Below are 26,353 nucleotides of genomic sequence, written 5' to 3'. Positions count from 1 at the left end.
CAATGAACTATGAACAATCGCCATGTAAATGAGATGTGCCAATAATAGGCTATTATTTCAACTATGAATATGGAATTTGCATAATTTCTTATGCTTGAAATTTTTGATAAATAACATGTTTATTTAAGAATTGAATGCTTCTTTTTGTAATTTTATTGGGGTGTAAAAGTGTTGACCAAGTACATTGTAAAATTACGCGCTTCATTCTAAAAATGTGCGCGCAGTCAACCCTTTTACATCCCTATGAAGTTACGAAAAGAAGCATTTTATACTTATAAATACATTTTTAGCTAGGATCATGAAAACACGATTTACATCAAGTTTTTATTTAATTGATACCTGTGCACTTTATAAATTATTAATCATTTAATAAACTTAAGCAGTTGCCAATCTGCTTTAGAATCAGGCAGTGTTGAAAACTTGGAAAAGGAAAACCACTCAAGTTTGCATTGATTTAAGTTCAAAATGAATATTGGTGTGGAACACTTGTTTGCTTTTCAAATTCCTGCTCAGGTATTTTAAGATATTATTTTGATAATGTGCTTCAGACACGTGTTACATCTTAAAAATCATCAATAACCCTCAAAAAAGTAAAAAAGGCCAAATAAAGTATGAGGTTGAAGAGTATTGAGGACCAAAAATCCTTAAAAGTTTTGCAAAATACAGCTAAGGTAATCTTTTCCTGAGGTAGAAAAGCCTCAGTATTTCAAAAATAAATTTGGTAAAAAGTTAATTCTTTTTTATGACCATAACATGCATTTAATGCATATCAATGATAATTCAGGTCAACACAGAAGTGCTGCTGACTGCTGGGCTGGTGATACCCTTGGGAAATAAAAACCAAAAAAAGGGGAGCTTACTCATTAATTTGCTATCAAACAAACCAGGAAGACATAAATATACCAGACTCTGGAATGTCTACAGAACTATACATATTTAGGAATACATTTGTCAGCATCTGGGAGATTCCAAATAGCAAAGAAAGAACTTTTAAAATAACAAACAAAGGAATGAACGCTTATTTCAAATTATGGAAAACCTTCTCAGTGGAAAGTTCAAAATCTAGTTCTTTATTACACATCTATAACCATACAATCCAACCCATCTTGTTGTATGGATCTGAAGTTTGGGGTTAATATATACCTGTAACCACGTAAGAAACAAAGTCATATGGATAACTTTATATCAAAAGAAACTGATTATCTTGTTCTAGAGAAAATTCATACTAAGCTTTGTAAATTTTCACTTGAAGGTAATATAAAAACATCAAATAGCATATATTCCATGGGGAACTAGGTCATGTAGGTTCAGTTTCACTTTATTATGTTATTTTTAATATGATCAAATGTTGGATCCATCTTTAAAATGAATGAATGATTGATAAATATAGAATCTTCAAATATTATTCTAAGTCAATAAATCTATCCCAGTCTATCATGTCTATGGACAAACCTACCCAGGAATCTTGGATAGGAAGCATAAATATTTATATCTAAATTTCTTTAACTTAAGACCATCTATTTGTTAACCAGTCAAACTTTAAACGAAACCACATATTAATAAAAGTAAAACAATTAAATTTAAAGAAAATTGGGTAGCTAGTTTAGAAAGCAATTCTGGTAAAAATATACAGTCCTGCAATAAACTAAGAACTTAAAGAAAAGAAGTAGGTCCGATTAGGGCTGATTTTGGCCTCAAATTTCATGACGAAAGATTTTAGACACTTTTTAAACACATATAGAATAAAATTGAGAATGGAAATGGGGAATGTGTCAAAGAGACAACAACCCGACAAAAAAAAAAAAAAAAAAAGACTTGAACTGATTCACTAATTAAAAAACACTCTAATTCTAGCTTAAATTTGAAAAATCTATCAAATATGCCAAAAATATCACTTTTCAGATGGTTTTTGTCAATAATGAAAGTGGCCGCATGTGTGTTCATCCACAACCTTTATATAATCATAAAATACAACTTACATTTCAACATTAAGAATGAACACCAATGTGGCCACTTTCATTTAAAATAGAAACCGTCTAAAATTTAACTAAAATACTAAAATTGTGAAGATTTCAGTAATTAGGCATGACTTTATGATGCTGGTATCCGATATAGGGGCATTGTATTGTCAAAAACAACCCATATTTATGTAGCAGAAACATTTTACTTTCCAATGAATAACTAAAAGTTTACATCTTAACAATTTTGTAAAACTGCTATATTTTGGGGCCAAAAAGGGGGCTTACTGAACCTACTCCTTTTAAATATTTCCATGTTTGAACCATATTTAACAATAAAAATTCAAAAAAAGACAGGTTCATTGTGTAATCATACGTTTTTTGATTGAGTTAAGTCTGCCAATTGATATTTTATCGTGTTTTTCTATGTTGTGATGTTATGCTATTGTTTCAGAAAAAGGGAGAAGGTTTGGATCCATTAAAACGTTTAATCCCGCTGCAAATGTTTGCACCTGTCCTAAGTCAGGAATCTGATGTACAGTAGTTGTCGTTTGTTTATGTAATATATACATGTTTCTCGTTTCTTGTTTTGTTTATATAGATTAGACCGTTGGTTTTCCCGTTTGAATGGCTTTACACTAGTAATTTTGGGGCCCTTTATAGCTTGTTGTTCGGTGTGAGCCAAGGCTCCGTGTTGAAGGCGGTACTTTAACCTATAAAGGTTTACTTTTTAAATTGTTATTTGGATGGAGAGTTGTCTCATTGGCACTCACACCACATCTTCCTATATCTAGGTAAACAATTACAAAATTTAGAACTAGCTGTCATGATCTTGAAATCGAAAGAGGAGGTATATTGGTATTTAAGCTATTAAAGGCAAAAAGTGTAAGCTATGTCAGAACCCAGTTGAAGACAAACTACATTTTAAAAGAATGTTCTGTTCTAAAAGACATGAAAGATGCTAGATCTCAACATCTCAACATCTGTCTAATTTAAATTCTAAATTCAAAAAAATTTCAAGGTTATCTGATGATTTATTTGTTACTTCAAACTTATCTAATTTATTGCACTCCCTTTTTGAAGAACAAAACAAACTCATAGAAAATATCAATGTAGTTTGAAAAAAATTGAAAATTAAAAAAAAGATATATATACATCCAATAAAATCGATCAGGAGTTATCTCCCATAGACCTAGGACTATGTAATTTCTCCAGGTCACAGTGGCACAGAAAATAACTTTATTTTGTCAATAAAATAGTTTACAATCATATGCTGCTTTGAGTGAATGTGTATTCATGTTTTTAGTTTAAATGTTCATTAAATATACTAATCATTTACTCACACAGTGCTTTATTTTGTAATTCATTTGATTGTATCATGGTCATGACGGTATAGCTCAAATTTTAACAACTCTCATATAGAGATCCTCAAATTACCAGACAGGCAACCCTAAAGTAAACATGGCTAAACTGCTCAAAGACATATATATATACATCCTTTTTTTTATTCTTTTCATGCAATTTTAGAACTATTTTAGCTTATTTATTCGTCTGCTTTGCATGTGCTTATAATCTAGATTAGTGCTTAACTTGTGAATACTTTTATATCATATATATATATATATATATATATATACATATGAACTTTTTGTTTATGCAATATAGCTGTCTTTATATATAAAGAAGAAGATGTGGTATGATTGCCAATGAGACAGCTATCCACAAAAGACCAAAATGACACAAACTTTAACAATTATAGGTCACCGTACGGCCTTGTCTTGTCTATTATGTATGTTGTATTGTCTATTGTGTATGTTGTATATGTGAAATATGGTATGTGTTGTTATTGTTATCAACGTTGACAAGAAGCTCTTTAGAGCTTATGTTAGTAGTGTTTCAAGTGACCCTACTTAAAATAATAATTTCTATTCTATTCTTTTATTCTATTTTTGATGACAGTACTGAAACAGCAAATTTAGGATTTTTTATCATTTAAAAAGGGAGATGACTCCAGAAAAGTGCAAGTGTTGACATCCAAATTCACATTTGACCTGAGTTTGGTGGTTATAAGCATTGTCTAATAGTTCAATAACATTTCGTTGAGGCAAAATAGAGTTAGATAGTGGGAGGGTCTTTTTACCACCAAACACCACTGATCACCACAGAGCACCCCAAACACCAAGAAAAACTGTGATTTTACTAGTATACAAACAAATTCAATTATGTATAATTAAATTTTTAAACAGGTTTTAGATTTTTATTGGCATCATTTTTATGTTAAAATCGATAATCAATTGAAGGAAAAACGTCTCTGGATTCATCACTTTCCGGATCACTGTTACGTTGTGTGTGTTATTAAAATAATAAAATTCAAACATATTCATAATCAGTAATCAGTTGAAGTATCTTCGATCTCTGTTCATGGCTAGATTTTGACATGTATCTTTTTTCTTGTTATTAGTACAACTATTTTATAGAAGAGAAAGAAGAAGAAAAAAAATGGAAAAATATTTTGAGGAGTCTATGGTGGTCTGCAGAGTTCAAAAAGTGGGGTGTTTTAGACTCTCCCTGTCTGTTTTCTGTAGATATTTTGACTCTTAATATTCTGATTTGTTGAATTAATAACTTGAAAATTATATTTAAGTCACATTTAAAACGTTAAAAGACAAAATAAAATTTTTGGAGTGTTCGGTGGTGTTCAGCCGGTTGGGAACAAACCCCCTGGATGGTGATTATACCTGTATAGAGGGATAAACCTTCTTTAGAGGGATAATTTTCCCTCTATAGAGGGGTATTTGTGTTTGCACTGGATTTAAAGCAAATTAGGGCAGAATGGCATTTTCTAATTATATTGGCTATAATCTCTAGCAGTAAGTGCATCAACATATGCACTTTACTAAAAATTGGGATAACCCGTTTTCTGCTAAAGTGACAAAACTTGAAATCTATTGTATACCTATCTGAACACCTGATCAACATCAAAAGCAATAGTTGACCTTTAAATTTCATGTTAAATCTAACAATAGAAATTCTGTTCAGTGAGGCATAAGTGAGTAGAATTTACCTGATCATCACAGCTTTCAATCATGGTGAACAATAGATTTTATATTTAGTCAGATAAGCAGCAAACTGGGCATGTGCATATTAAAATAAGTACATCAATTGGTGCATCAACTGTTGCAGGTTACTGCCATAATAATTAGAGAATGCCATTCTGCCCTGCTTTGATTTAAATCCAGTCTAAACAAAAATACCCCTCTATAGAGGGATAATTTTAACCCTCTATAGAAGGTTTATCCCTCTATACAGGTATAATCACCATAGAGAGGGTTTGTTCCCAACCTGTTCAGTGGGGTGTGGTGGTGTTCAGCGGTGTTCAATGGTGTTCAGCAGGGTGTGGTGGTGTTCAGCGGTTTTCGATGGTGTTCAGCGGGGTGTGGTGGTGTTCAGCGGTGTTCAGTGGTGAAAAGACCTACCGTTAGATAGCAGAAACTGCATAGTTATTTAATTGCAATTTATCCATTTATCATGTTTATAGAGAATGTTCATTGAAGTTATGCCACCCAAATTCAATCCTGAGTAGTGTTGGTTATATAAGCATTGTGACTTAGTTTCATATTAATGGGTTGAGGCATACCAATGGAAACTAATTTCGGGATGAACCAACAGATGGGGGATATGGTTGATTATATAGGGAATCATTGAAGCATGACTAGAGAGGGGCCCTCCTTGGGTGTCAGTAACACCCCACCCTTTTATAAAAAGTTCTGAGTCCGCCACTGCTGACGTTGTTAACAAGTTGTTGAACAGGTGGAAATTATATCCAGACATGTCCCTAAAAAATCGTATCTAAATCAGGGCGTTTTAGGGGGCGTGGCAGGTTGCATATTAATTTTATTACCTGCATAAAGGTTAGAAGTTTATGTACCATGTGTGACCACTGTGCATATGACTAAAGTAAGCAAGATCACCTCACCTTAACAGTGAAACAAGTTTTTCTACAGGTGCAATTCAAACTGTCCAGGAGAGATAACTCTAAACGGTGTCCAGTCAACTTACATACAGTTTATATGTACTTGCATAATATTTAGTGACTTGATGTTCAGGAGTATGGCAAGCCTAAGTGGACAAAAAGAGCTATTTTCTAATATTAAAAAATCATTTTCTAATATTAAAAAATGATTTTCTAATATTAAAAAATGATTTTCTAATATTAAAAAATGATTTTCTAATATTAAAAAATCATTTTCTAATATAAGAAAATCATTTTCTAATATTAGAAAATCATTTTCTAATATTAGAAAATCGTTTTTTAATATTAGAAAATCATTTTCTAATATTAAAAAATAAGATACTTTTTAATATAAGAAAAAGATTTTTTAATATTAAAAAATCATTTCTTAATATTAGAAAATCCTTTTGTAATATTAGAAAATCCTTTTTTTAATATTAGAAAATCATTTTTCAATATTAGAAAACCATTTTTTAATATTAGAAAATCATTTTCTAATATTAAAAAGTACCTTATTTTTTTATATTAGAAAATGATTTTCTAATATTAAAAAATGATTTTCTAATATTAAAAAATGATTTTTTAATATTAGAAAATGATTTTCTAATATTAGAAAATGATTTATTAATATTAGAAAATGAATTTCTAATATAAGAAATTACTTTTGATTTTCTAATATTAGAAAATGAATTTCTAATATTAAAAAATGAAATTCTAATATTAAAAAATCATTTATTAATATTAGAAAATGAATTTCTAATATAAAAAATTACTTTTGATTTTCTAATATTAGAAAATGAATTTCTAACATTAAAAAATGATTTTCTAATATTAGAAAATGATTTTCTAATATTAGAAAATGATTTTCTAATATTAGAAAATGATTTTCTAATATTAAAAAAGGATTTTCTAATATTAAAAAAGGATTTTCTAATATTAAGAAATGATTTTTTAATATTAAAAAAGCATTTTCTAATATTAAGAAATCATTTTCTAATATTAGAAAATCGTTTTCTAATATTAATAAATAGACTTTTTCTTTTTTAATATTAGAAAATGATTTTTTAATATTAGAAAATGATTTTTTAATATTAGAAAATTATTTTCTAATATTAGAAAAAAGCTCTTTTTGTCCACTTTGGCTTGCCATACAGGAGGCTCTTTAACTTTAGTATTCTTGTAATTTTATTGCACTCCCTGTTCTTTAAACAACTTGTATTCTGTAATATATTTATGAGTTCTCATATTCTCATGAAAAAATTTTATGTACTGATTTCTTTCAATAATTACATGAATTTTTACTGTAGATTATGTTTTTTTAAAGAAATTTTAGAAGATATCTTGTAAATTTTAAAAGATATCTTATAAATTTTAGAGGATATCTTATAAAGTAAAGAAGATATCCTATAACTTTCAGAAGATATCTTATAAACAATCTAATTAAAAATCGATCTCTCATCGCTCCCGTTTTCTTACTAATTTTAAGAAAATTTAATGTGCCAACATTTATGCATCCCTTGCCTGGTTTTCAAATGGACAGCCTCTTCAACACATAAGTTAAAAACGACTGATACTCTGCCACGTTTGGTCTGTGTTTTTGTTGCTGTTTTTTCTGCTTTGCGTGGATCTGATGAGTTCAATCCTTTTCACAGATTTTTATAATTTGTTCATATGTTGTACATACTGTTACACCACTTTGAATGTGCTATGATGGATGCCCATTAACATGTTTAATAACATAAAAGACTGATGCAAATGGGGAATGTGTCAAAGAGACAACAACCCGACCATAGATAGAACAGACAACAGCAGAAGGTCATCAATAGGTCTATAATGCAGCGAGAAACTCCCGCACCCGTAGACTACTAGTCGTACTTCAGCTGGTCCCTAAACAATTATATATACACATGTACTAGTTCAGTGATAACGGACGTCATACTAAACTCCAAATTATTCACAAGAAACTAAAATTAAAATCATACATGACTAACAAAGACCAGAGGCTCCTGACTTGGGACTGGCGCAAAAATGCGGCGGGGTAAAACATGTTTTTTGAGATCTCAACCCTCCCCCTATACCTCTAGTCAATGTAGAAAAGTAAACGCATTACAATAACGCACGGTAAAATTCAGTTCAAGCGAAGTCCGAGTCTGATGTCAGATGAGGTAACAAAGAAAATAAACAAAATAATACATAAATAACAACAGACTATACTATAGCAGTAACTGACATGCCAGCTCCAGACCTCAATCATAGTAAACTGATTGAAAGATATGTCAGGCACAATCCATGCCGTTAGGGGTTTAGTATCATACTATCATAAAATATATGAGAAGAACATAACCCGAGTCATGCTAGCAACTGTTTTTTTTTAAATACATGCGATGCAAAGACCCTATAAGTGAATCAATATAAAAGACAAAATATGCAATCTATTATGACCTGACAACAGTATCGTAACTATATATCCTTTCTTTATAAGTATGTTTAAAGGTTTTGTAAGCTTTTGAGGAGAATACTGACATTGCTGTGCCTTGTAAAAAATATTACCATAAAAGATCTAGATTGGATGTGAATTACCTGAACCAGAGACATATAATACTAAATGTATTATATGTCTCTGCCTAAACGTATGAGATGTCTGCATGTTGACTTATATTTACGAATTATTTCTTTATACCGATGATTAAATTTAGTAAATGTTTTGACTAGTTTGTGATATCAAAAACCCTGGTGTAATAATTTTTCAGTAATACATAAATTTCTCCAGCTAAAATCTAATACGTTGTTACAAACACGAGCAAATCGTACAAGTTGAGATATATAAACACCATAAGACGGTGACAAGGGAACTTCACCATCTAAAAATGGAAGCCTTCTTCTCTAATGAGAAAGGGAAATATGCTAGATATACTTACTGGGGGTGTGATGAGATGATTGAAGCTGTCCATTTTCTCCTTGATTATATGTATGTACGTTTCGGCAACAAAGTTTATCGACAGATGTAGGTATCCCTATGGGCACTAATTGCGAACCTTAAGTTTAATAGAAGACTTGTTTCTATACTGTTATGAATCAAAGTTTATGACTAAAAGACCCGTCGAAATTGCATTTAATTGATAAATTCAACAACACTAACCGTAATCTTCAAGATATTTTTCGTTAAATAATCAAGAATTTTCTCAATATACTATGGATTCTATGGAATCAGTAAAACTCCAAATCAAATTTGCGAAAGGTCTTCTAAATGTTAATTCAAAGGCAGTAAATACAGCTGTATTAGCTGAATTGGGAATGTACCCTATTGATATACAGGCCCTTACGTTTTCTATAGGATTTTGGTTACATATTTTAAAGTCAAACGAAAATGAGTCTTTATTATATAATGTTTATAAAGCTAACAAGTAGTTAAATGATGGATTTGCTTCAAAAGTTAAAATGCTACTTTCAAAATTAAATTTCACTCATGTTTGGGAAAATCAATGTACCTTCTCTAAAAAACGATTACTATTAGCCGTCGTGAAGAAGCTCAATGAAAATTACATTATATTTTGGAGAAATTGTCTCTTTAATGATGATAATTCAATAAATGGAAATAAACTAAGAACCTACAGAAACTTTAAAGTTAAGTATGAACTAGAAAAGTACCTTTTATTGAATTTAGATAAAAATGTTACAAAAAATTATGCTAAAATAAGAATAAGTAATAGTATGTTGGCTGTTGAACGTGGTAGATACAACAAAACAGCTCTAGAAAATAGAATATGTTCTTTATGCCATAAAGAGTTGGAAGATGAATTTCATTTCATCATTACATGTTCAGAAATTAATAAAACTAGGATCAAAATGTTTAATGAAATTTCTAATATTGTCCCCTGTTTTAATTCCATGAGTGAAGAAAACAAATTTGATTTTATATTTTCCTGCGAAGAATGTGATGTTTTACTTAACATTGTTAACTACATAAGTGAAATGTATAATGAGAGAAACAATTATAATGTCAATATATGAACTGTGTAATGTATATTATAACATATTTTTTGATACATAAGCATAATATTTTAATTCATAACTTTAAAGAGGAGGCATACTGTCAAAAATAGTATTATAATTAATACTATTAATCTACTGTGGATTCATTATTATTCGTTGGATACCAATTTTCGTGGGTTTCGTTGGTACAAGTGAACCACGAATTAAAATGTTCAATGTATTACATTTTTATATGACTTTGTGTGCACATATTAACAAAACCACGAAATCAAATATCCACGAATATGCAAGTTTTTCTAAATCCACGAAAATTGATACCAACGAAAAAAAACGAATCCACAGTATGTTTTTTGTTTTTCTTTCAATGCTACATGTTTGTAGTGTAACTGTTTATTGACTATCATTTTTTAATTTTAATATGCCTGTTTGTTTGTTTTTTTTTGTTGTGTATTTTTAGTAACAATCCTATTGTTTGGATTTCAAACTAATAAAATTCTTATTCTTATTCTTATTCTTATTCGTATTCTTATTCTTATTCTTATTCTTATTCTTACTCTTATTCTTATTCTTATCAATATACTGCTGAAATTTACCCCAATGCATTTTACTTTAAATAAATCAAATTTAAACGGCAAAAACTGTCCGTATTGTTAATTTCCCAGTTTTAGATGATGATGTTCACTTGTATTTTTGTCTATCAGCCTTTTTTAACTGATTTTTATAGTTCGTTCTTATGTTTTACTGTTATACCACTGTCCCAGGTTAGTATCCCGCTAACATGTTAAACCCCGCCACATTATGTATGTGCCTGTCCCGTCAGGAGCCTGTAATTCAGTAGTTGTCGTTTGTCAATCTAATTAAAACCCGATCTATCATCGCTCCCGTTTTATGATATGCCCACGCGGAAGCGATGAGAGATCGTTTTTTAATTATATTGGTCGTTTGTTTATGTGTTAAATATTTGTTTTCGTTCATTTTTGTGGATAAATAAGGCCGTAATTAGTTTTCTCGTTTGAATTGTTTTACATTGTCATTTCGGGGTCTTTTATAGCTGACTATGCAGTATGGGCTTTGCTCTTTGTTGAAGGTCGTACGGTGACCTGTGTGTGTATATTTCTGTGTAATGTTGGTCTCTTGTTGAGAGTTGTCTCATTGGCTATCATATACCACATCTTCTTTTCTTTTAATTAGGCGTCTGTACTTCAGTGGTTTTTGATTGCTGTACATCATATTTGTATTTCGTTCATTGTCTTTTACATAAATCATTCCGTTAGTTTTCTCGTTTGAAATGTTTGAAATATTTATCATTTTGAGGCCTTTTAAATAGCTGACTATGTGGTATGGGTTTTGCACATTGTTAAAGATTGTCCGGTTATTAATTTCTAGCTATGTCATTTGGTCTCTGGAGGAGAGTAGTCTCATTGAAAATTATACAATTTTTTTTATATGACAACGCCATGCATGCGGCCACAAAAGGAGATAAAAAAAAACAACAGACAAAACAATTTAGATAACACAACACAGAAAACTATGACAGAGCAACACGGAACCTCAGTAAAACAAAATAAAAAGTTATACAGATCCTGCTCCACATGTGACATCCGTCATGACCTATTAGAGGTCAATAGCCGATTCGTCAACGTTCACTTGCTTGTAGATTAACATTTTTAGTATGGAAAGATCCTCGTTATCTACTAGATTCCTTAAAAAAATGGTGCATACATCGTGGCAGAATTTTCCTTTACATATTAACGAATGAAGAAGGAGTCATTTAAAGGGGAAAACAACTATAACAGGGGCGGATCCAGACATTTTTAAAAGGGGGATTTTCAACCCAGGACAAAAAAAAGGGGGGGTTCCAACTTTATGTCCCCATTCACTGCATTGATCTGCCAAAAAATGACGGGGTTCCAACCCCCGGACCCCCCCCCCCCCCACTGGATCCGCCAATGTATTCTATTCTATGAGTGCTCATTTGACGAATTCGGCAAGTTTACTTATGTAGATCTTACTGTCTTGACATTTTCATTGTTAAAATTTATCTCAATCTATTCAACTGAGTGTTTAAAATGTAAAATAAAATCTGCAAAATCTATCAGCCGTATAATACGTTTCATAGAACAACACAAACATAAATTGTCCGTTTTTTTCTGACAATGCCGCATAAGAAAGACTTGAATAATTCTCCCTCAGAATTTCTCCAATTCAATTGCTAATAAGTTCAGTGTTTAAAATAACTGCTAAATGAACTGTCAATATTGTTTATGAAAATTCTGCAGACGATACGACTTTTACCTGACACAGGCACTTGTCTCAGAAAACAAATCCTATATACCATAATATAACACAAGGAATTTTTTGTTTAAATGTCACCTGGTCGCGAAATTCCGTTATATTTATATTTCTGGTTGCCAAACCTATTAAACAAATATTGTTCAATGGGCCATGACATTGAGGAGAGAGGCCCCTCATGGGGGGGGGGGGGGGTCCTAGTAATCACATAATCACCATTTTTTTGCCAATATAATCACATAATCATTAAATATTTGCTTATCTTTAGTAATCAAATAATCATAAACTAAAAATACAGTCCTAGGTAATCAAATAATCATGAAATATTTGGCTTGATAATCAAATAATCATTAAAAAAACGGCCAAGTAATCACATAATCAAAAACCCCATGAGGGCCCTCAGGAGATCAAACGTGTCAGTCAGACATGAACACCTTACTATCATTTCATACATCAACTATAAAAGAGGGACGAAAGATACCAGAGGGACAGTCAAACTCATAAATCGAAAATAAACTGACACCGTCATGGCTGTAAATGAAAATGACAAACAGACAAACAATAGTACACAATGACATGACACAACATAGAAAACTAAAGAATAAACAACAAGAACCTCACCAAAAACTAGAGGTGATCTCAGGTGCTCCGGAAAGGGTAAGCAGATCCTGCTCCACATGTGGCACATGTTGTGTGACTGACCCCTGTGTTATATAGTTTGCATCATCGTCCATGTTTGATAATGAATCAAATCCCACCAATTTAAAGTTTCTCTCTATCTGTGATAGTTTTCAAGATAATAACCAAAAACTGCAAAATATGCCCAAAAAAAACAGATATTTCATGTTAAGGCCTAAAGGGCAATAACTCAAAAATGACTGGTCGGATTTTTCTGAAAATTCTGCAGGAGATATATCTTGGCCTGCTGATCATTTTTATATATGTCTTACTGCTCAAGTTTTGGAGATTCAAGCATAAAACTCAAAAATAAACATTTCAAGAGGCAGCCACTCTGATAAGGATTTATATTAGGATGGTTTTTTTTTAATTCTACAAGTGATAAACCATGACTTGCTGATTAATTCAACTTGTGTCAGATTTGCTCTTGCTGTCCGAGTTTTTGAGGTAACGCCAAAAACAAAGAAATTCTAAGATTATTCAGTCTATGGTCATGTTTAATAATGGATGAAATCCCCCTTAGGTGGATCAAAGAGATCCATTATCGAAACAGCAGCCCATCAGATCAACAACAAAAATTGGTATCACTTTTATTTCTATAACTTAGATCTTACTAAATTACAATGGAAAATGTAAGTAATATAATGTCTTTTCATTCCACCATTAACATTATTATGTGAAATGTATTGAAAGTATAGAAGTTGGTATTACATTTACAGTGGGAGAAGATATACTATGAATTAAATAAGACATACATCAATGATACAGCAACCCAACAACAAATAACAACACAAGACATTTAGAGGGTAACATACAGTTTCAATACTAATTACAGATAGGTGCAAGATCATGGTCATCTCCAAGTTCAAAGTTGTATTATTTGAGACAAACACACTTTTTGCTAAACAATTTAAGTAACATATTTAAGAACTATAAACCTATGTACCGGTAGTCAACAATAATATTTCTAAAAACTTTACAATATTTACTTTTAAAGATTAGAAGGAGGACCTCCAAACATGTTTAGCTCCCTAACATTCTGTACATGTGCCTGATCCAAATCAGGAGACTGTTAATCAGGGCATTTCAATGATAGTGGGATTTTTTTTTATCAAAAATGTTCTTTTAGCAAATAGTTTGAATCATTGATTGTATTTGCTGTTTATGCTTTACAAATCTTCTTATCTATTATTTTTTTTCTAAATAACATTGGAAAAAAGACAAAGGAGTAAGTTCGGTAAGGGCCATATTTGGCCCAAATTATCAAGTTTATAGTAACAAGACAATACATGTTTAAAATTGTAGTAAAGACATGAGAGAAAGTTGAACAGAACTGTATTTGTCAAAGTTTTATTCTAACACGTTGATTTTTACATCCCAAAAAGGTCAAAATAAGGGATTTTGGTAATATTTGACAAAATCAGCTGGATTTCAACCATATCAAGGACCAGGAAACATAGAGCGCAGGCGTCGACAAGCTTAATATTCAAATGAGACATGAGAAATGTCTTCACAAACATTATTTTAAAAGATCTTTGTTGTTGACGTATGCGCTCTATGTTTCCTGTCCAATAATATATGGGAATTTATCCATTTTCATTGATTTTTTTGTTAAAAATCAATATAAGTACAACTTGTGACGTCATAATGAAACGCAGAAACGTAAAATTTTCAACAAAATGGCCCATATCCCATCTAGTCAATGTATTAGCTATAATTTATCGTGGTGTTGGTCAATAAATCCGAATTTGAAATTAACGTTAAAAAAGGGGGCCATTTTAGGACCTAATCGAACATACTCCTTTACAATAATTCCTATTAAAAGACAACTTTTAAATGGTTTATATACACCCTCAAATCCTTATTAAAGACAATCTTATATTGCAAAAAAAAAAGTCTTTCGTGATGTTGATACAGATACAGATATTAAAATGTACAAATGTACAAATGTCTCATTATTGATCAAACCCAGTCAACATTTTTTTTTATAATCCATGTATAACAAATTTCACTGAGCTTGGATACAACTTCATTCTCCTCTAATATCTCCTTGATCGACAGGAATATCTGTTTCTGTCCCTCATTCCTCTTCTTGAATTTTGAACTGGTCTCTTTACTGAACACAGAGACTGCTTGATGTTGATCATGTCTGACCCCTTGGAATGCCATCTTTCATATGGCATTCCCATGGCCCAAAGTTGTTTCTTTGATTTTCTACTGATGCTTTCTTTATTTGAACACGAGCTGACAGCGTTATCAATTTTTTGCATATTTTTCCTCCTAGATCTCTTTTCTAATGTTGTTAACGTTGCAACTGCCTTCTTTTTCATCCTTATTCTGTCAGATTTTGCCAATTTTGATGAGACATTGTTTGGAGACAATTTACATGGAGATTTTCTTTTTTCTGCAGGTAAAACCTTTTTAGGGGTTATATCTAAACTTTTTCCAAAGGCAGTTCTCAAAGAGTTTTTGGTATGACGTGTTCTTGTGGCACGGCCTCTGGCTATTTCTGGTGTACCTGCACTTGCTCTAGCCGCTTTCTTAATGGGAGTCATTAAGAGTTTTGTTGGAGTAATCGGACAAAATCCTTCTTCCTGACTAACACTTGTGCACGATGATGATGGAGAACTATCACGTACTGATGACCAAGGGCGTCGACCATTTGATAGATTAGTAGTGTTGCTTGTTTCGGTACCATTTGAATCTTCCCGAGAAAAATTGTACATGTCTAAATGAGGTGGTAAAGCATCAGTACCTCTTAAACATAAAAACGTAAGAAAATCCTCTGTCTTTGCTCTTTTAGGGAAGATCTTTATTGGAGGAGTCTTACATGCTGAACCAGTAGAACGTTTGATAGGGGTAGTAGAGGGTGAATAAGTGTATCCATATCCATATCCATGTACCTGGGCAAATTTCCTCTGGGCACGATATTTTCTTTTAGTCTCTGGACTTGCAGTAGATTTCACACCATCTTTACTAGTTTCATCTATTTGAGAAGTTAAATTTGTTTCCACTTTGATATGTTGGTTAACTTCCATATTCCTACTTCTACTCCTTAGTTCCCTCTCTTCCGACTTTCTTCCAATTACTGTTTGATTATGGGCTGAGCTGTGCCTCGTATCAACACTCTGAGGTTTCTGTATTACTTCTTCTACATAATACGATCTTGTCTTTTTGTATTGAGGTGCATTTACTCTACCCTTTCTCGTATCTTTGATTTTGGAAACTTTGCAATCCGAATTGTGGTCTTCAGGATCTGATGATTGCCTTTTTACCGGATGAAGAGATGCATACAAAGCTTTCTTCAATTCTTGTTCCTCTCGCCATGATAGAACTGACTTATTATCCCAACTCTTAGGCGAGATGTTTCTCTTTGGTCTATTGGCTAGAGCAGGTTCTGCAATAACTGGGACTTTCTTAGGTTGATTTGAAGGCGATCTATTCACCATATTCTTCTTCTTTGTTTCCATATTTATTAGGCCCAAGACCACAATTAATGACCCTTCTTTTCGTTGTTCACGAATATAGTTCCCTTTAGTTATAGTGTATTTCTTCTTTATTTTTTTTCTTTCCCTTTCTCATTCATTTCTTAGCTTTTCTGGGGTGGAAATGAAAGAAGAGAGCTGAAATAAACTTTTGGATGTTTTATTTTAACTGATTTCAATAAGGAAAGAGTGATTAGGCCAGGTGCAAAAAGGTTATATTTACACTTTTCGGAACATCTCTTGACTTGCCTATAGGGGTAGGGATGTGTATTGGCCAAATTTGTATGATGTAAAGATGCAATTTTCAGAAAAAATGCATATATCTTTGGACTTGTACTGTACATTACACACACAAAAAATTAGACAAAAAGAACAGTTAAATTTTTTTAAATGCGACAAAACGTTATAAAGAAATGATAGAGAAATTAATTGTGGTCTCGGGCCTAAGAGGTGCATTTCAGCAAATTTTGAAATTATACTTTGACAACTTCTCTGAATGATCTATTGGTATTTATTTGTCAAACTGTATGAGAAGAAATGATTTCCGCTTTTATTTGATAGAAATTTGTAAAAAAAGTCACTTTTTCAGCTGATATGCCCAAAAAGTAGCTTTTTCACTTTTTTCAATAATTTTGCAAAAGCAGCATCCTTAACTTTTCTCTGACATTTTTTTTCTGATATCTATTTGTGTTTGTGGTATTTATTTCATGTGTTTTACTCATTTGTGAACTCTGAACACAAAGAAAAGTGGATAAAAGCATAAAAAGAGTACAAAATGGACTGTTTTAATAGTCTATGTCTAGCGGTCTGTACGAAGCAAGTGAAATAAGAAGTTATATGCACTTAAAAATTGTATTTCTTTAAACAGACTGCACTGAATCTATATCAAAAGCACTTATTACTGGTTGTTTAAACTTGTCTGTTTCACAGAATACCTTTATTTTCTTCTGTTGGATGGCTGGTGGTTAAAATATTGGCATTTCAAGACTGAAATTTCAAGCAGGTTTTAAACAGAAAATTGAAAAAACTTTGCATCAGACCATACTGTCTACATATATAGTTAAAAGCAACAGTCTTGTTACATCCAGGCTTCATATTTGATCATATCTCAGCAAGGATTCGGGCAAAAAGAAGCATATTTCCATCTCTAATATCATTTATATGCAATTAAATATGGAAATATAGAGAACAGCCTAAATTGACAACTTGTTGTTTTAAGCTTGACATTGCTTAAGACCATGTAAAACTCATGTGTTATGCTATTTGAAACTTATTTTTACATGAAAAGAACATTTATGATATGTTAAATGTTTTGTTTTAACTTAAAAACTTCAGAAAATTGTTGTAAGTGGAAAATATTACATTTCATATAAGGCCTCGCTTCATTTGAAAACCTCTATTTTTTGGCATAGACACATATAAAATTAACTTTTGTCAATTTTTTATAAGTCTCATACATTAAGTATGCTATCATTTACTTTGAATAGATAATTTCTTATACATTGAGACATAAAAAAGTGCAATTTGGTGTTTTGGGGGGATTTTTGAAGCCAAAATTTGAAAGTTGAAATTTTTCTATTTCAACGTCACAATTTAGCAACCAAAGTTGAGATATAAAAAATGCCACATTTTCTATAATATATATCACATGGCTTTGAAACTTTGTAAACTGACTCATAATACACTAAGCTTAAATCATGCCAAGTTTTATTGGAATTGGTCAAGTTTTTGGCCCCTAATAGGCCCAAGACCACAATTAATGACCCTTCTTTTCGTTGTTCACGAATATAGTTCCCTTTAGTTATAGTGTATTTCTTCTTTATTTTTTTTCTTTCCCTTTCTCATTCATTTCTTAGCTTTTCTGGGGTGGAAATGAAAGAAGAGAGCTGAAATAAACTTTTGGATGTTTTATTTTAACTGATTTCAATAAGGAAAGAGTGATTAGGCCAGGTGCAAAAAGGTTATATTTACACTTTTCGGAACATCTCTTGACTTGCCTATAGGGGTAGGGATGTGTATTGGCCAAATTTGTATGATGTAAAGATGCAATTTTCAGAAAAAATGCATATATCTTTGGACTTGTACTGTACATTACACACACAAAAAATTAGACAAAAAGAACAGTTAAATTTTTTTAAATGCGACAAAACGTTATAAAGAAATGATAGAGAAATTAATTGTGGTCTCGGGCCTAAGAGGTGCATTTCAGCAAATTTTGAAATTATACTTTGACAACTTCTCTGAATGATCTATTGGTATTTATTTGTCAAACTGTATGAGAAGAAATGATTTCCGCTTTTATTTGATAGAAATTTGTAAAAAAAGTCACTTTTTCAGCTGATATGCCCAAAAAGTAGCTTTTTCACTTTTTTCAATAATTTTGCAAAAGCAGCATCCTTAACTTTTCTCTGACATTTTTTTTCTGATATCTATTTGTGTTTGTGGTATTTATTTCATGTGTTTTACTCATTTGTGAACTCTGAACACAAAGAAAAGTGGATAAAAGCATAAAAAGAGTACAAAATGGACTGTTTTAATAGTCTATGTCTAGCGGTCTGTACGAAGCAAGTGAAATAAGAAGTTATATGCACTTAAAAATTGTATTTCTTTAAACAGACTGCACTGAATCTATATCAAAAGCACTTATTACTGGTTGTTTAAACTTGTCTGTTTCACAGAATACCTTTATTTTCTTCTGTTGGATGGCTGGTGGTTAAAATATTGGCATTTCAAGACTGAAATTTCAAGCAGGTTTTAAACAGAAAATTGAAAAAACTTTGCATCAGACCATACTGTCTACATATATAGTTAAAAGCAACAGTCTTGTTACATCCAGGCTTCATATTTGATCATATCTCAGCAAGGATTCGGGCAAAAAGAAGCATATTTCCATCTCTAATATCATTTATATGCAATTAAATATGGAAATATAGAGAACAGCCTAAATTGACAACTTGTTGTTTTAAGCTTGACATTGCTTAAGACCATGTAAAACTCATGTGTTATGCTATTTGAAACTTATTTTTACATGAAAAGAACATTTATGATATGTTAAATGTTTTGTTTTAACTTAAAAACTTCAGAAAATTGTTGTAAGTGGAAAATATTACATTTCATATAAGGCCTCGCTTCATTTGAAAACCTCTATTTTTTGGCATAGACACATATAAAATTAACTTTTGTCAATTTTTTATAAGTCTCATACATTAAGTATGCTATCATTTACTTTGAATAGATAATTTCTTATACATTGAGACATAAAAAAGTGCAATTTGGTGTTTTGGGGGGATTTTTGAAGCCAAAATTTGAAAGTTGAAATTTTTCTATTTCAACGTCACAATTTAGCAACCAAAGTTGAGATATAAAAAATGCCACATTTTCTATAATATATATCACATGGCTTTGAAACTTTGTAAACTGACTCATAATACACTAAGCTTAAATCATGCCAAGTTTTATTGGAATTGGTCAAGTTTTTGGCCCCTAATAGGCCCAAGACCACAATTAATGACCCTTCTTTTCGTTGTTCACGAATATAGTTCCCTTTAGTTATAGTGTATTTCTTCTTTATTTTTTTTCTTTCCCTTTCTCATTCATTTCTTAGCTTTTCTGGGGTGGAAATGAAAGAAGAGAGCTGAAATAAACTTTTGGATGTTTTATTTTAACTGATTTCAATAAGGAAAGAGTGATTAGGCCAGGTGCAAAAAGGTTATATTTACACTTTTCGGAACATCTCTTGACTTGCCTATAGGGGTAGGGATGTGTATTGGCCAAATTTGTATGATGTAAAGATGCAATTTTCAGAAAAAATGCATATATCTTTGGACTTGTACTGTACATTACACACACAAAAAATTAGACAAAAAGAACAGTTAAATTTTTTTAAATGCGACAAAACGTTATAAAGAAATGATAGAGAAATTAATTGTGGTCTCGGGCCTAAGAGGTGCATTTCAGCAAATTTTGAAATTATACTTTGACAACTTCTCTGAATGATCTATTGGTATTTATTTGTCAAACTGTATGAGAAGAAATGATTTCCGCTTTTATTTGATAGAAATTTGTAAAAAAAGTCACTTTTTCAGCTGATATGCCCAAAAAGTAGCTTTTTCACTTTTTTCAATAATTTTGCAAAAGCAGCATCCTTAACTTTTCTCTGACATTTTTTTTCTGATATCTATTTGTGTTTGTGGTATTTATTTCATGTGTTTTACTCATTTGTGAACTCTGAACACAAAGAAAAGTGGATAAAAGCATAAAAAGAGTACAAAATGGACTGTTTTAATAGTCTATGTCTAGCGGTCTGTACGAAGCAAGTGAAATAAGAAGTTATATGCACTTAAAAATTGTATTTCTTTAAACAGACTGCACTGAATCTATATCAAAAGCACTTATTACTGGTTGTTTAAACTTGTCTGTTTCACAGAATACCTTTATTTTCTTCTGTTGGATGGCTGGTGGTTAAAATATTGGCATTTCAAGACTGAAATTTCAAGCAGGTTTTAAACAGAAAATTGAAAAAACTTTGCATCAGACCATACTGTCTACATATATAGTTAAAAGCAACAGTCTTGTTACATCCAGGCTTCATATTTGATCATATCTCAGCAAGGATTCGGGCAAAAAGAAGCATATTTCCATCTCTAATATCATTTATATGCAATTAAATATGGAAATATAGAGAACAGCCTAAATTGACAACTTGTTGTTTTAAGCTTGACATTGCTTAAGACCATGTAAAACTCATGTGTTATGCTATTTGAAACTTATTTTTACATGAAAAGAACATTTATGATATGTTAAATGTTTTGTTTTAACTTAAAAACTTCAGAAAATTGTTGTAAGTGGAAAATATTACATTTCATATAAGGCCTCGCTTCATTTGAAAACCTCTATTTTTTGGCATAGACACATATAAAATTAACTTTTGTCAATTTTTTATAAGTCTCATACATTAAGTATGCTATCATTTACTTTGAATAGATAATTTCTTATACATTGAGACATAAAAAAGTGCAATTTGGTGTTTTGGGGGGATTTTTGAAGCCAAAATTTGAAAGTTGAAATTTTTCTATTTCAACGTCACAATTTAGCAACCAAAGTTGAGATATAAAAAATGCCACATTTTCTATAATATATATCACATGGCTTTGAAACTTTGTAAACTGACTCATAATACACTAAGCTTAAATCATGCCAAGTTTTATTGGAATTGGTCAAGTTTTTGGCCCCTAATAGGCCCAAGACCACAATTAATGACCCTTCTTTTCGTTGTTCACGAATATAGTTCCCTTTAGTTATAGTGTATTTCTTCTTTATTTTTTTTCTTTCCCTTTCTCATTCATTTCTTAGCTTTTCTGGGGTGGAAATGAAAGAAGAGAGCTGAAATAAACTTTTGGATGTTTTATTTTAACTGATTTCAATAAGGAAAGAGTGATTAGGCCAGGTGCAAAAAGGTTATATTTACACTTTTCGGAACATCTCTTGACTTGCCTATAGGGGTAGGGATGTGTATTGGCCAAATTTGTATGATGTAAAGATGCAATTTTCAGAAAAAATGCATATATCTTTGGACTTGTACTGTACATTACACACACAAAAAATTAGACAAAAAGAACAGTTAAATTTTTTTAAATGCGACAAAACGTTATAAAGAAATGATAGAGAAATTAATTGTGGTCTCGGGCCTAAGAGGTGCATTTCAGCAAATTTTGAAATTATACTTTGACAACTTCTCTGAATGATCTATTGGTATTTATTTGTCAAACTGTATGAGAAGAAATGATTTCCGCTTTTATTTGATAGAAATTTGTAAAAAAAGTCACTTTTTCAGCTGATATGCCCAAAAAGTAGCTTTTTCACTTTTTTCAATAATTTTGCAAAAGCAGCATCCTTAACTTTTCTCTGACATTTTTTTTCTGATATCTATTTGTGTTTGTGGTATTTATTTCATGTGTTTTACTCATTTGTGAACTCTGAACACAAAGAAAAGTGGATAAAAGCATAAAAAGAGTACAAAATGGACTGTTTTAATAGTCTATGTCTAGCGGTCTGTACGAAGCAAGTGAAATAAGAAGTTATATGCACTTAAAAATTGTATTTCTTTAAACAGACTGCACTGAATCTATATCAAAAGCACTTATTACTGGTTGTTTAAACTTGTCTGTTTCACAGAATACCTTTATTTTCTTCTGTTGGATGGCTGGTGGTTAAAATATTGGCATTTCAAGACTGAAATTTCAAGCAGGTTTTAAACAGAAAATTGAAAAAACTTTGCATCAGACCATACTGTCTACATATATAGTTAAAAGCAACAGTCTTGTTACATCCAGGCTTCATATTTGATCATATCTCAGCAAGGATTCGGGCAAAAAGAAGCATATTTCCATCTCTAATATCATTTATATGCAATTAAATATGGAAATATAGAGAACAGCCTAAATTGACAACTTGTTGTTTTAAGCTTGACATTGCTTAAGACCATGTAAAACTCATGTGTTATGCTATTTGAAACTTATTTTTACATGAAAAGAACATTTATGATATGTTAAATGTTTTGTTTTAACTTAAAAACTTCAGAAAATTGTTGTAAGTGGAAAATATTACATTTCATATAAGGCCTCGCTTCATTTGAAAACCTCTATTTTTTGGCATAGACACATATAAAATTAACTTTTGTCAATTTTTTATAAGTCTCATACATTAAGTATGCTATCATTTACTTTGAATAGATAATTTCTTATACATTGAGACATAAAAAAGTGCAATTTGGTGTTTTGGGGGGATTTTTGAAGCCAAAATTTGAAAGTTGAAATTTTTCTATTTCAACGTCACAATTTAGCAACCAAAGTTGAGATATAAAAAATGCCACATTTTCTATAATATATATCACATGGCTTTGAAACTTTGTAAACTGACTCATAATACACTAAGCTTAAATCATGCCAAGTTTTATTGGAATTGGTCAAGTTTTTGGCCCCTAATAGGCCCAAGACCACAATTAATGACCCTTCTTTTCGTTGTTCACGAATATAGTTCCCTTTAGTTATAGTGTATTTCTTCTTTATTTTTTTTCTTTCCCTTTCTCATTCATTTCTTAGCTTTTCTGGGGTGGAAATGAAAGAAGAGAGCTGAAATAAACTTTTGGATGTTTTATTTTAACTGATTTCAATAAGGAAAGAGTGATTAGGCCAGGTGCAAAAAGGTTATATTTACACTTTTCGGAACATCTCTTGACTTGCCTATAGGGGTAGGGATGTGTATTGGCCAAATTTGTATGATGTAAAGATGCAATTTTCAGAAAAAATGCATATATCTTTGGACTTGTACTGTACATTACACACACAAAAAATTAGACAAAAAGAACAGTTAAATTTTTTTAAATGCGACAAAACGTTATAAAGAAATGATAGAGAAATTAATTGTGGTCTCGGGCCTAAGAGGTGCATTTCAGCAAATTTTGAAATTATACTTTGACAACTTCTCTGAATGATCTATTGGTATTTATTTGTCAAACTGTATGAGAAGAAATGATTTCCGCTTTTATTTGATAGAAATTTGTAAAAAAAGTCACTTTTTCAGCTGATATGCCCAAAAAGTAGCTTTTTCACTTTTTTCAATAATTTTGCAAAAGCAGCATCCTTAACTTTTCTCTGACATTTTTTTTCTGATATCTATTTGTGTTTGTGGTATTTATTTCATGTGTTTTACTCATTTGTGAACTCTGAACACAAAGAAAAGTGGATAAAAGCATAAAAAGAGTACAAAATGGACTGTTTTAATAGTCTATGTCTAGCGGTCTGTACGAAGCAAGTGAAATAAGAAGTTATATGCACTTAAAAATTGTATTTCTTTAAACAGACTGCACTGAATCTATATCAAAAGCACTTATTACTGGTTGTTTAAACTTGTCTGTTTCACAGAATACCTTTATTTTCTTCTGTTGGATGGCTGGTGGTTAAAATATTGGCATTTCAAGACTGAAATTTCAAGCAGGTTTTAAACAGAAAATTGAAAAAACTTTGCATCAGACCATACTGTCTACATATATAGTTAAAAGCAACAGTCTTGTTACATCCAGGCTTCATATTTGATCATATCTCAGCAAGGATTCGGGCAAAAAGAAGCATATTTCCATCTCTAATATCATTTATATGCAATTAAATATGGAAATATAGAGAACAGCCTAAATTGACAACTTGTTGTTTTAAGCTTGACATTGCTTAAGACCATGTAAAACTCATGTGTTATGCTATTTGAAACTTATTTTTACATGAAAAGAACATTTATGATATGTTAAATGTTTTGTTTTAACTTAAAAACTTCAGAAAATTGTTGTAAGTGGAAAATATTACATTTCATATAAGGCCTCGCTTCATTTGAAAACCTCTATTTTTTGGCATAGACACATATAAAATTAACTTTTGTCAATTTTTTATAAGTCTCATACATTAAGTATGCTATCATTTACTTTGAATAGATAATTTCTTATACATTGAGACATAAAAAAGTGCAATTTGGTGTTTTGGGGGGATTTTTGAAGCCAAAATTTGAAAGTTGAAATTTTTCTATTTCAACGTCACAATTTAGCAACCAAAGTTGAGATATAAAAAATGCCACATTTTCTATAATATATATCACATGGCTTTGAAACTTTGTAAACTGACTCATAATACACTAAGCTTAAATCATGCCAAGTTTTATTGGAATTGGTCAAGTTTTTGGCCCCTAATAGGCCCAAGACCACAATTAATGACCCTTCTTTTCGTTGTTCACGAATATAGTTCCCTTTAGTTATAGTGTATTTCTTCTTTATTTTTTTTCTTTCCCTTTCTCATTCATTTCTTAGCTTTTCTGGGGTGGAAATGAAAGAAGAGAGCTGAAATAAACTTTTGGATGTTTATTTTTAACTGATTTCAATAAGGAAAGAGTGATTAGGCCAGGTGCAAAAAGGTTATATTTACACTTTTCGGAACATCTCTTGACTTGCCTATAGGGGTAGGGATGTGTATTGGCCAAATTTGTATGATGTAAAGATGCAATTTTCAGAAAAAATGCATATATCTTTGGACTTGTACTGTACATTACACACACAAAAAATTAGACAAAAAGAACAGTTAAATTTTTTTAAATGCGACAAAACGTTATAAAGAAATGATAGAGAAATTAATTGTGGTCTCGGGCCTAAGAGGTGCATTTCAGCAAATTTTGAAATTATACTTTGACAACTTCTCTGAATGATCTATTGGTATTTATTTGTCAAACTGTATGAGAAGAAATGATTTCCGCTTTTATTTGATAGAAATTTGTAAAAAAAGTCACTTTTTCAGCTGATATGCCCAAAAAGTAGCTTTTTCACTTTTTTCAATAATTTTGCAAAAGCAGCATCCTTAACTTTTCTCTGACATTTTTTTTCTGATATCTATTTGTGTTTGTGGTATTTATTTCATGTGTTTTACTCATTTGTGAACTCTGAACACAAAGAAAAGTGGATAAAAGCATAAAAAGAGTACAAAATGGACTGTTTTAATAGTCTATGTCTAGCGGTCTGTACGAAGCAAGTGAAATAAGAAGTTATATGCACTTAAAAATTGTATTTCTTTAAACAGACTGCACTGAATCTATATCAAAAGCACTTATTACTGGTTGTTTAAACTTGTCTGTTTCACAGAATACCTTTATTTTCTTCTGTTGGATGGCTGGTGGTTAAAATATTGGCATTTCAAGACTGAAATTTCAAGCAGGTTTTAAACAGAAAATTGAAAAAACTTTGCATCAGACCATACTGTCTACATATATAGTTAAAAGCAACAGTCTTGTTACATCCAGGCTTCATATTTGATCATATCTCAGCAAGGATTCGGGCAAAAAGAAGCATATTTCCATCTCTAATATCATTTATATGCAATTAAATATGGAAATATAGAGAACAGCCT

General features: G+C 31.1%; 1 protein-coding gene across 3 annotated transcripts in view; it reads right to left on the bottom strand.

The window, feature by feature from the left end:
- The window catches only part of LOC134714973 (kelch-like protein 5), a 71,405-nt gene that overhangs the window by 10,826 nt on the left and 34,226 nt on the right, over positions 1–26,353 (bottom strand). The window contains exon 1 of one of the 3 annotated variants that reach the window (XR_010106597.1): positions 5,935–6,027. The exons of 1 other annotated variant lie outside the window; for it this stretch is intronic. The gene's annotated coding sequence lies outside the window, so the exon portion shown is untranslated. Of the gene's footprint in view, positions 1–5,859; positions 6,028–26,353 lie in introns of those variants that run through there. One more of the 3 variants, XR_010106596.1, reaches the window with a different exon arrangement.

This window comes from Mytilus trossulus, chromosome 1, assembly GCF_036588685.1.
Source record: "Mytilus trossulus isolate FHL-02 chromosome 1, PNRI_Mtr1.1.1.hap1, whole genome shotgun sequence".
In the NCBI taxonomy this organism is placed as follows: domain Eukaryota; kingdom Metazoa; phylum Mollusca; class Bivalvia; order Mytilida; family Mytilidae; genus Mytilus; species Mytilus trossulus.
The sequence above is the reverse complement of the archived record's forward strand: the minus strand, read 5'-3'. Positions and strand labels throughout refer to the sequence as shown.